This window comes from Juglans microcarpa x Juglans regia, chromosome 2D (genome assembly GCF_004785595.1).
Source record: "Juglans microcarpa x Juglans regia isolate MS1-56 chromosome 2D, Jm3101_v1.0, whole genome shotgun sequence".
Classification (NCBI taxonomy): Eukaryota; Viridiplantae; Streptophyta; class Magnoliopsida; order Fagales; family Juglandaceae; genus Juglans; species Juglans microcarpa x Juglans regia.
In genome coordinates this window covers 10,972,160-10,982,625 of record NC_054596.1, presented here as the reverse complement: position 1 = coordinate 10,982,625, position 10,466 = coordinate 10,972,160, and the positions used below count along the sequence as shown (strand labels likewise).

The window sequence follows — 10,466 nt, the reverse complement described above, 5'->3', positions numbered from 1 at the left end:
TCATGAATGTGGGTGATCATGACTCCCATTACTCCCATGGTGTTGCCTAGCCTTTTCATCCCTCTTATACCCCCAATCATGAAGCCTCAGGTGCAACTCAGCAGCAGCGATCAAGAAATGGACGGCCTGGAATGGAGTCAAAACGTCAAGGATTCCTTTCAGAGTTCTCAGCTGTAGATCATCTGCTGTCTGCAAGATGTCCACCAATCCCTCCTCCTTCGGTGCCAGAGCCGAGTCGACTCGGTCCTCGTCGAGTCCAGTACCATCCCCGCCCGCCTCCCTTCCCCTGATCAACAACTCCGTCACCTTGTGCGACAACTCCACCATCGAAGAGTCGGCTACCGTTTCCTGATGCTTTGCCAACTTCTCCGTAAGCTCCTTCTCCTCCACAATCCTCCTCCTTTGCAATGCATCCACCCAGTTGATTTGACTCGGCGAGAGATCTCCCAAATCTCCGGTACTAAGCCCGCGGATCAAATCAGCGAGATGTTCCTCCAGTTGCAACCCGGACTTGGAGTAGAGCAAATGAAAAGCCATACTGGGTCGCCACCCGCCTATCCAAAGGAACGCGTCCTCGAGCGAGCTTAGCCAAGAGGGAGACAACATGGCTGGCACGTCCTGCTTGGCCCACTTCGACTTGGCTCCATAGTAATGTTAGTAATGCTGGATGACTCGGTTGATGAGTAGGCACAAGACAGGCTCGTGCACAACCTAGTCATGAGTCGACGACTCGGCTGTGGAGGTCACCGGGGTCGGCGTTTTGGTTGTATTTCTTGGAAACAGAGATGAGTTCTGTTACGGTGAAACCCTAGGGAACTTAGGAGAAGATAAGTGAGAAGAGAAGTCTGAAGTAAAACTGAAGTGTTGTCGTGAAGACTAAGTTGACTTGAGTTCTGGAATGGGCTGAATCACGAAGAGGCTGAAGCCTGCGCTGCAATGGGTTTTATTAATAAGTGGGCCTTGGCCCAGTTTAGTATTAAGTCTAGTATATTTAGAATTAATCAAATATTGGTTATTGTATTTCCTTGCTTTATTCTGTTAAGTTGTTATGGTACTGTCAAAGAATATTCTCCATGAGTGCGCAGAGTTGTTACGGGCTCTGTCCATATACATGGTTGTTTTCTTCTGTAAGGCAAGTAATGAATGCATAAGTTTTCTAGTATTTCCCCTTCTTGAGAGAATGCTCATTCTCTGAATGAGCTTATACAACCTTCTACCCCAGGGGGTGTTACAGAATTGGTATCAGAGATACCCCCATCCCCTTCTTACAAAAATATACTAATGGCAGAAGGCACTCGTCTATCACAGCTACAGGAGAGTTTCACCTCTCTGAAGAAAACTTCGGAATCCCAGTTCAAGAGTTTGGAAACAGAAATGCTGGACTTGAAGAGACAACTTTCCTTGCTCACAGTGGAGTTGTAGAAGAAGAATCAAGAGGAAGCTGAATCTTCCCATGCACCAAAAGGACAGCAAGAACTCCAAATGGTTCAGGTGGGAGAAGTGCAGACCCGTTTGGTAAGACTTTATTTTCCAGTATTTACTGGCGATGATCCAACAAGCTAGTTGTACAAGGTACATCAATTCTTTAAGTTTCACAATACTCTGCCACAACACAAATTACGGTTAGCGTCATTTCATATGGAGGGTAGGGCTTTGGTGTGGTTCCAGGAGATGGATGAGACTAGGCAGTTGGTTGATTGGGAGTGGTTTGTGAGGGCCTTACTTATTAGGTTTGGTCCAAGTTGTTATGATGATCCTATGGAGGCCTTAACCAGGCTTAGGCAATCTGGTTCAGTAGAGGACTACAAAACTCAATTTGAGTCTCTCTCTAATAGGCTGAGGGGCTATCTGATAACTACAAACTAAGTTGTTTTTTGAGTGGGCTTAGGGATGACATTCGTCTTCTAGTACGCATGTTCAATCCGACATCCCTTATTTCAGCATATAGTTTGGCCAAAATCCAGGAGGAAAACTTGTCCCTCACTAGAAAAACCTATAAACCCTTCACTTCCTATTCTACCAAAACCACCCTACCCAGAATTAACCAACCACCATCTGAGAACTAGAAAAACTACCCAAAACTCACCTTACCAGTACAAAAAATTAGCCAAACACAAATGAAGGACCGTAGGGATAAGGGTCTATGTTATTACTGTGAGGCAAGATGGTCACTGGGGCATAAGTGTCAAAAGCCTAGACTATACTTGATTGAGGAGATTTGTGAGGTGCCTGATGAGGAAGGGGCTGTGATGGGGGATTTGCTTGAGAAGGGAAAGGAACCAAAACAGAGGCTGGTGGAAGTACTTAAACTAGAAGGGGGGGCCAGAAATATCACTCCATGCTATCACTGGTTCAATCAATACTAAGACCATGCGAGTCAAAGGCAAAATTGGAGACTGCTGGATAGTCATTCTCATTGACTCTGGCAGCACCCATAACTTTGTTGACCCTGCAGTAGTTCATAAGACCAGAATGCGAGTCAATAGGGAGGAAACAGTCCAGGTTAAAGTGGCAATTGGGGAAGTAGTCTCTAGTGTGGGGAAAGTGAAAGACATACCACTCGTAATTCAGAATGTTCCCTGTATGATTGAAGCCTATGTGTTGTCGTTGGCAGGGTGTGATATGGTCTTAGGAGTGGTCTGGCTCCAAACCTTAGGATCTATCTTGTGGAATTTCAAAGAGTTAAAAATGCAATTTTCAATGAAAGGGCAGCAAGTGCTACTTAGAGGCTTGACCAGCTCTAAATTGGTGGAAGAGGGCAGTTTACCTAACCCTAGCAGCATGGGCAGCAAAGGGGTATTATTGCAGTATTTAGAACTTGAGCCAGCAACACCAAAAACCCTAACCTTCCTTTTAAACATAATAAACCAGTTCCCAGAGATTTTCGCTGAACCTAGAGAACTTCCACCACAAAGATCCCATGACCATTCCATTCCCCTACATCCTGGAACAAGCCCAATTTCAGTAAGATCCTATAGGTATCCCTACTACCAAAAAGACGAGATAGAAAAGATAGTAAAGGAACTGCTGGGTACAGGGGTTATTCAGCCAAGTCAAAGCCCATATTCCTTACCAGTGTTGTTGGTAAGAAAGGCTGATGGGTCTTGGTGCCTTTGTGTGGATTACAGGGCCTTAAACAAGGTCACAGTGAAGGACCAATACCCCATACCTGTGGTGGAAGAACTATTGGATGAACTTTGTGGCTCTACTATTTTTTCTAAGTTGGATCTTCGATCGGGTTATCATCAGATCAGAGTCAAGGCTGAAGATATTTCAAAAACAGCCTTTCGTACCCACGAAGGCCACTATGAATTTTTAGTCATGCCCTTTGGCTTGACTAATGACCCATCAACATTCCCAAGTTTGACGAACCATATTTTTAGACCCTTTCTAAGACATTTCATACTTGTGTTTTTTGATGACATTTTAATCTATAGCAAAAGCGAGGAGGAACATGGACAGCATTTGGAGATTACACTACAGATACTCCAACAACATCAACTCTTTGCCAAGGGCTCCAAGTGCATGTTTGGTTGCTCAGAAGTGGCTTACCTAGGGCATTTAATCTCATCTCAAGGAGTCAAAGCCAACCCCGAGAAGCTTAAGGCCATGGAGTTATGGCCCATACCAACTATTGTGAGGTCTTTAAGAGGCTTTTTGGGGCTAACTGGATATTACAAAAGGTTCATCCAAGGGTATGGAGGAGTAGCTACCCCCTTACAGAGTTGCTGAAAAAAGATGGGTTTAAGTGGACAGCTACTGCAGAAACAACATTCCATGCACTCAAGGAGGCAGTGACTAAACCTCCAGTTCTAGCTCTTCCCAATTTTTCACTTCCATTCGAAAGTGAGTGTGATGCTTCGGGAAAGGCTGTGGGGGCGGTCTTGATGCAAAAGGGACATCCGATTGCATTTTATAGCCAGGCTTTGAAGGGTAGAGCCTTGAATATGTCAACCTATGAGAAGGAGCTCTTTGCACTGGTTTCTGCAGTGCAAAGATGGAGGCATTACCTCTTGGGCAGGCCCTTCATAGTGAAGACAGACCATCAGAGTTTGAAGTTTTTATTAGACCAGAAGGTTGGCACTACTATGCAACAGAAGTGGATCAGCAAACTTCTAAGGTATGATTTTCTGGTGGAATACAAAAGAGGCTTTGAAAATAGGGCAGCAGATGCCCTATCTAGGAAGGACGAAGGCAAGAGTCCTATAGTACTCTCCATTATTTCAGTTCCCACTTGGGACTTGCTGGCAGAAGTGAAACAAGAGAGCGAGAGGATCCTGAAATGCAACTACTATTCCAGAAGGTGGAGAGTGGAGAAATAAAAGACAAGGTGTCAGTAAGGGAAGGGTGCCTATACTACAAAAACAGACTTTACATACCCAACAACCCAGAACTCAAGTCTAAATTACTTCACCTTTTCCATGATAGCCCTACTAGTGGCCATTCAGGGTTAGATAAAACCTTACACAGGGTTAAAAGAGAAGTCTATTGGCCACGGCTAAGAGCTGCAGTATGTGAGTATGTAAGAAATTGTGACATATGCCAGTGAGTAAAACCTGAGAATTCTCTTCCTGGTGGCATTCTAAATCCCTTGCCCATACCCTCTAAACCATGGACCCATATAACAATGGACTTCATTGATGGCCTTCCCTCTTCCCACTCATACAACTGCTTATGGGTTGTAGTTGATCGCCTAACCAAATACTCACATTTCACTCCACTTTCCCATCCCTACACTGCCTCTACCCTAGCCCAAACCTTCCTCAAAAACATTTTCAGGTTACATGGCATGCCCAACTCAATAGTATCTGACAGAGATAAGAGCTTCACCAGCAGGTTCTGTGGGGAGATTTTCAAGCAGCAGAGAGTCGAACTGGCCTTCAGCACAGCCTACCATCCCCAGACAAATGGTCAATCCAAGGCAGTCAATAAGACCCTAAAAAATTACTTAAGGTGCTTTGTGGGTGAACATCCCAAGGACTGGGTCTCGTGGATCCCACTGGCGGAGTGGTGGTACAATACCACTAGGCACTCCTCAACACAGATGACCCCATTCGAGGCCCTCTACGGTTACCCCCTACCCCGTTTACTAAGCTATTTACCAAGCTCTTCACCAGTGGAAGCAGTGGATTCCTCCCTCTGCACCCGAGAGCAGATCAAGCAACTCCTTAAACAGAACCTTCAAAAGGCACAAGATCGGATGAGGAAGTATGCTGATCTGAAAAGAAAAGAGAGGGAATTTATGGTAGGAGATTTGGTCTACCTCCGACTGCAACCATGCCGTCAACTCTCAGTGGCACAACGGCGGGATGCCAAGCTTTCTCCACGATTTTATGGACCCTTTCCAGTCACAGAGCGCATTGGAACTGTCGCATACCATCTGAAACTTTCGGAATCAGCAGCCATTCACCCCGTCTTCCATGTCTCGTTGTTGAAGAAGAAGCTCGACAGATTTGTGGCCCCGATGATTCAACTACCGCCAGTGGACTCTCGAGGAGTACTTAAACCAGAACCCGAAGAAATTTTGGAAAGACATCTCCGTCAGGTCAACCGACGAGCCGTCGTGGAAGTGCTGACGCGCTGGCAGGGTCAATCGGCAGAGGATGCCACTTGGGAACCCTATCATCGTTTGAAAGAGGCCTACCCATACCTTGTGGGCAAGGTGTTAAAAATCGTGGGGCATTGTTACGGTGAAACCCTAGGGAGCTCAGGAGAAGATAAGTGAGAAGAGAAGTCTGAAGTAAAACTGAAGTGTTGTTGTGAATACTAAGTTGACTTGAGTTCGAGAATGGGCTGGATCACAAAGAGGCTGAAGCCTACGCTGCAATGGGTTTTATTAATAAGTGGGCCGTGGCCCAGTTCAGTATTAAGTCTAGTATATTCAGAATTAATCAAATATTGGTTATTGTATTTCCTTGCTTTATTCCGTTAAGTTGTTATGGTACTGTCAGAGAATATTCTCCATGAGTGCGCAGAGTTGTTACGGGCTCTGTCCATATACATGGTTATTTTCTTCTGTAAGGCAAGTAATGAATGCATAAGTTTTCTAGTATTTCCCCTTCTCAAGAGAATGCTCATTCTCTGAGTGAGCTTATACAACCTTCTACCCCAGGGGGTGTTACAAGTTCTTGGAGGTATTGGTCTTGTTCGGAAAGCCAGGAATCGAAGAACTTGCTGAAGCCCTCGACCTCGTAAGTGTCATTCGTTATGGCATGTGCAAGGAATGTAGAACTGTGTGGGAGTGCGGACATGGTGGCTTTTGGTCCGATCCAAAATTTAATGGCAGAAACCAGAGCTTTTGTCCTGCTTGTGGGTGTCTTTTTCTTTGTTAGCAAGAAACTGCTTCTGGATTTCTATGGTAACCAATGAAGGCCAACAAAAGGGTACGAAAATTGCTACTTACACTCATTTTTTTCGTATTTTTTTTGTGCACTTATTGATATGGACAGGTATTTTATATTAAAAATAAATTATGCAATCAATCATATCAATAAAATACGTAAGGATTATGTAAAATCAGTAGAATGTGCAAGGAGTACGTAAAAATTACCGGATAAAAAAAATACTTGTGCGATAGAAATGATATTTATAGTTTTAACTGGTTTAATTTTATAAAAAAGTTAAATAAATTTAAAATTTATATAAAAATTTTATTTTTTAATAGTATATTTTATTTATTTTAAAACAATATATGAGAAGATTACACACTTTAAATTATATCTAACATTATCCTTATGAAATTAATTTGTAATGCATTAGTGAGCTAGATAAATCATTCTTTTTACTTTTAATTTTGAATTTTTTTTCACCCATATTTTGAATTTAGTTTTAAGTCTTCGTCATATAGAAGTCATTTTTTTATGATTCGTAAATCACATCATTATCAATAGAAATATATCACGTGTCACAATAAAAAAAAGGAATTACAAAATATAAGTAAACTAAAGCCTCATTTGTTTTTAGGAAATATCTCATCTCATCTCATCTCATCATTATAACTTTTATAAATCCCCACACAAAATAAAATAAACAATTCAACTTTTTCAAATCTCAGAACAAAAATAATATTAAAAAATATATTCTAACAATATTTTATTCAACTTTTTAACTTTAATCTCAACTCATCTTATCTCATCTCATCTCTGAAAACAAACAAGCCCTAAATAATTGAAAAATAAGAAATTAAGTTTAAAACACAAATAAAAACTTTCTTCTCCTCCCTCTCAATAGAGGGGATCAGGATACTCTTTAATTTTGGTGGGGTGACTGCATAAAGCAGTCACTCCCAAATGAGATTGAGATATCTTTTGGAGTGGCAATGATCCCAAGAGAACCACAGTAGGTGTAATCGGTCTTGTTTAGTTCGATTTTGAACATATTTTAAAAGCGAGTCACTATACGCCAGTTTTGAAATTGAAAAATCGATATCGGACCGATTCATCATCGAAATTGAAACTTCTGATTTTACTGGTATCAATCCGATTTTTTTAGTGTAATTTTAATGATGAAAAGTGAAAACCTCACAAAGTTTTCTAGAGCAAAGAAAGATACTAGTATTGTTGAGGACGTGTTTTACCGCCACCACCAAACAGTTGCTTGCAACCAAAGAATAAAGTGGCTTGGGGGTTTGAGGGAATGCCTCCGATACCTAAGTCAATAATAGTATAAGAGTAAATGTATAAAGTAGACAAAAAAAATCCCCCCTCTTTGTTACCTCTTGTAGGCTATTTATAAAAGTTATTTCCTTAGAACGATGGAGTCCAATTTGCCTTGTGAAACCTTTTCCTTTTAGAAGTTTGAGCTAATTTCTTTGCCTTATCTCTTGGCTTTATCTCTTCCCTTAGTGATAGGTTTCCAAAGGGTTTGACCCAATCAATTTAGTCCCTAACAGATGCCCTCGATTCTTAAGGCCAACTTGTTTATTAAGAATGCCTTGAGAATCTTCAAGTCAACCGTGATGAAGGTAACCTGCAGAAAAAGAAATTCTGGTAGCTGGTTCGTAGTTTTTCACTGTTATGCAATGGAGATCTCCATGAGTGGTCTTCAAGAATAAATTGTAAAATTTGTAGTAAAGGCCTTAGAGGATGAGCCTTTGTGAAGTTTGTTTACAAGAACGTTTGCATAGTGATTGTATGTGAATGTTTATCATTAGTAAAGTGAGTATATTTTCGTGCTCGGTGATCCTTTTTGGTGGTCTCAGTGGATTTTGCCCCGTGCTGTATTTTTTGTTGGTATTTTTTCGTTTTGATGTGGATGTAAGAGTTGGTTTATAGTAATCTGCGCTTAAGTGGTCAGGGTGCCTGTCGACCCCCTAGATTCATCTTAGACGGTTGTTGAGTCTGTCGACTCGTTCCCGAAGGATACCCGCGTAAGGTGGTTGCGGAGCTTAGAGGCTCGTTCCCGAATGTAACCTGCTGGCGGCGGTTGTGGCGAATGGAGACACTCCGATGTGAGTGTAGCAGGAGAATGGGTTAACGAGAGATCTCTCGACTGTTTTAACCTCTAAGTATCAGGCTAGTGGGAGATCCCTCGACCACGTCGCCTTTTGGCGATAAGGTGTTAACAGGAGATCTTTCGACCATTTTAACCTTTAAGTATGAGGCTAGTGGGAGATCCTTCGACCACGTCGCCTTTTGGCGATAAGGTGTTAATGGGAGATCCCTTGACCACGTTGCCTTTTGGCAAAAAAGTGTTAATGGGAGATCCCTCAACTGTTCTAACCTTTAAGTATAAGGCTAGTGGGAGATCTCTCGACCACGTCGCCTTTTGGCGAGAAGGTGTTAACAAGAGATCACGTTTTAACCTTTAGGCTAGTGGGAGATCCCTCGACCACGTCACCTTTTGGTGAGAAGGTGTTAACGGGAGATCCCTCAACCGTTTTAACCTTTAAGTATGAGGCTAGTGGGAGATCCATCGACCACGTCATCTTTTGGTAAGAAGGTGTTAACGGGAGATCCCTCAACCATTTTAACCTTTAAGTATAAGGCTAGTAGGAAATCACTTGACCACGTCACCTTTTGGCGAGAAGGTGTTAACGGAAGATCTCTCGACCATTTTAACCTTTAGGCTAGTGGGAGATCACTCGACCACCTTTTGGCGAGAATGTGTTAACGGGAGATCCCTCGACTGTTTTAACCTTTAAGTATGAGGCTAGTGGGAGATCCCTCGACCACGTCGCCTTTTGGCGAGAAGGTGTTAATGAGAGATCCCTCGACCGTTTTAACCTTTAAGTTTTAGGCTAGTGAGAGATCCCTCAACCACGTCACCTTTTGGCGAGAAGGTGTTAACGGGAGATCCCTTGACCACGTCATCTTTTGGCGAGAAGGTGTTAACAGGAGATCCCTCGGCCGTTTTAATCTTTAAGTATAAGGCTAGTGGGAGATCCCTTGACCACGTCACCTTTTGGCGAGAATGTGTTAACGGGAAATCCTTAGACCGTTTTAACCTTTAAGTTTTAGGCTAGTGGAAGATCCCTCAATCACGTCACCTTTTGGCGAGAATGTGTTAACGGGAGATTCCTTGACCACATCACCTTTTGTCGAGAAGGTGTTAACCTTCAACCATTTTAACCTTTAAGTATGAGGCTAGTGGAAGATCCCTCGACCATGTTACCTTTTGGCGAGAATGTGTTAACGGGAGATCCCTCGACCATTTTAACCTTTAAGTATGAGACTAGTGGGATATCTCTCGACCACGTCCCCTTTTGGCGAGAAGGTGTTAACGAGAGATCCCTCGACCGTTTTAACCTTTAAGTATCAGGCTAGTGGGATTAGGGGTGCTACCCGCATGGTGCAGGGCGGGGGCATCCCCTCCCTGCCCCCCTCCCCGCACCATGCGAGGGAAGCGGTTTCAAACTCGCCCCCCGCCCCCCGCTCAATCCAGTGATTCACTGGATCTATATTTTTTTTGGGTCTAAAATTTTTTTTAGACCCAAATTATAATATAATATAACTATAAATTTTATTTGAAAAAATATAAACTCATTAAAGTTGTATTTTGGATTGCATTGGCCTTCTAGGCCAACCATTATATGGGAGGCCAATGCAATACAATAGTCATTGTTTAAGAATGACTATTGTATTGCCTTGGCCTCCCATATAATGGTTGGCCTAGGAGACCAAAGCAATCCATTAACTTGAATTCAAGTTTTTAATAAATTGTATATATTTATATACAATATCTATTTATATAAATATAAAAAATTATTTTTTATTATAATTTGGGATGGTGTGGAGCGGGGTGCGGGACTGGGCCTCGTTGGGGTCAGCCCACCCCCGCCCCTGCTAGTGCTTCTTCATGCCGGGCGGGGGTCCCCGCCCCCACATGTGTGGTGCGGGGTAGCCCACCCGCCCATGCGGGGGTGGGGTAGCAGGGGGCGGGCCCCCGCTATCCACCCCTAAGTGGGATATCCCTTAACCACGTCACCTTTTGGTGAGAAAGAATTTATATATTATAATTCATTGTGC

The 10,466-nt window shown here is 42.9% G+C and overlaps 1 pseudogene; it reads right to left on the bottom strand.

The window, feature by feature from the left end:
- On the bottom strand, positions 1-1,633 carry LOC121249251 (annotated as a pseudogene).
- Between the last annotated feature and the right edge of the window lie 8,833 nt (positions 1,634-10,466).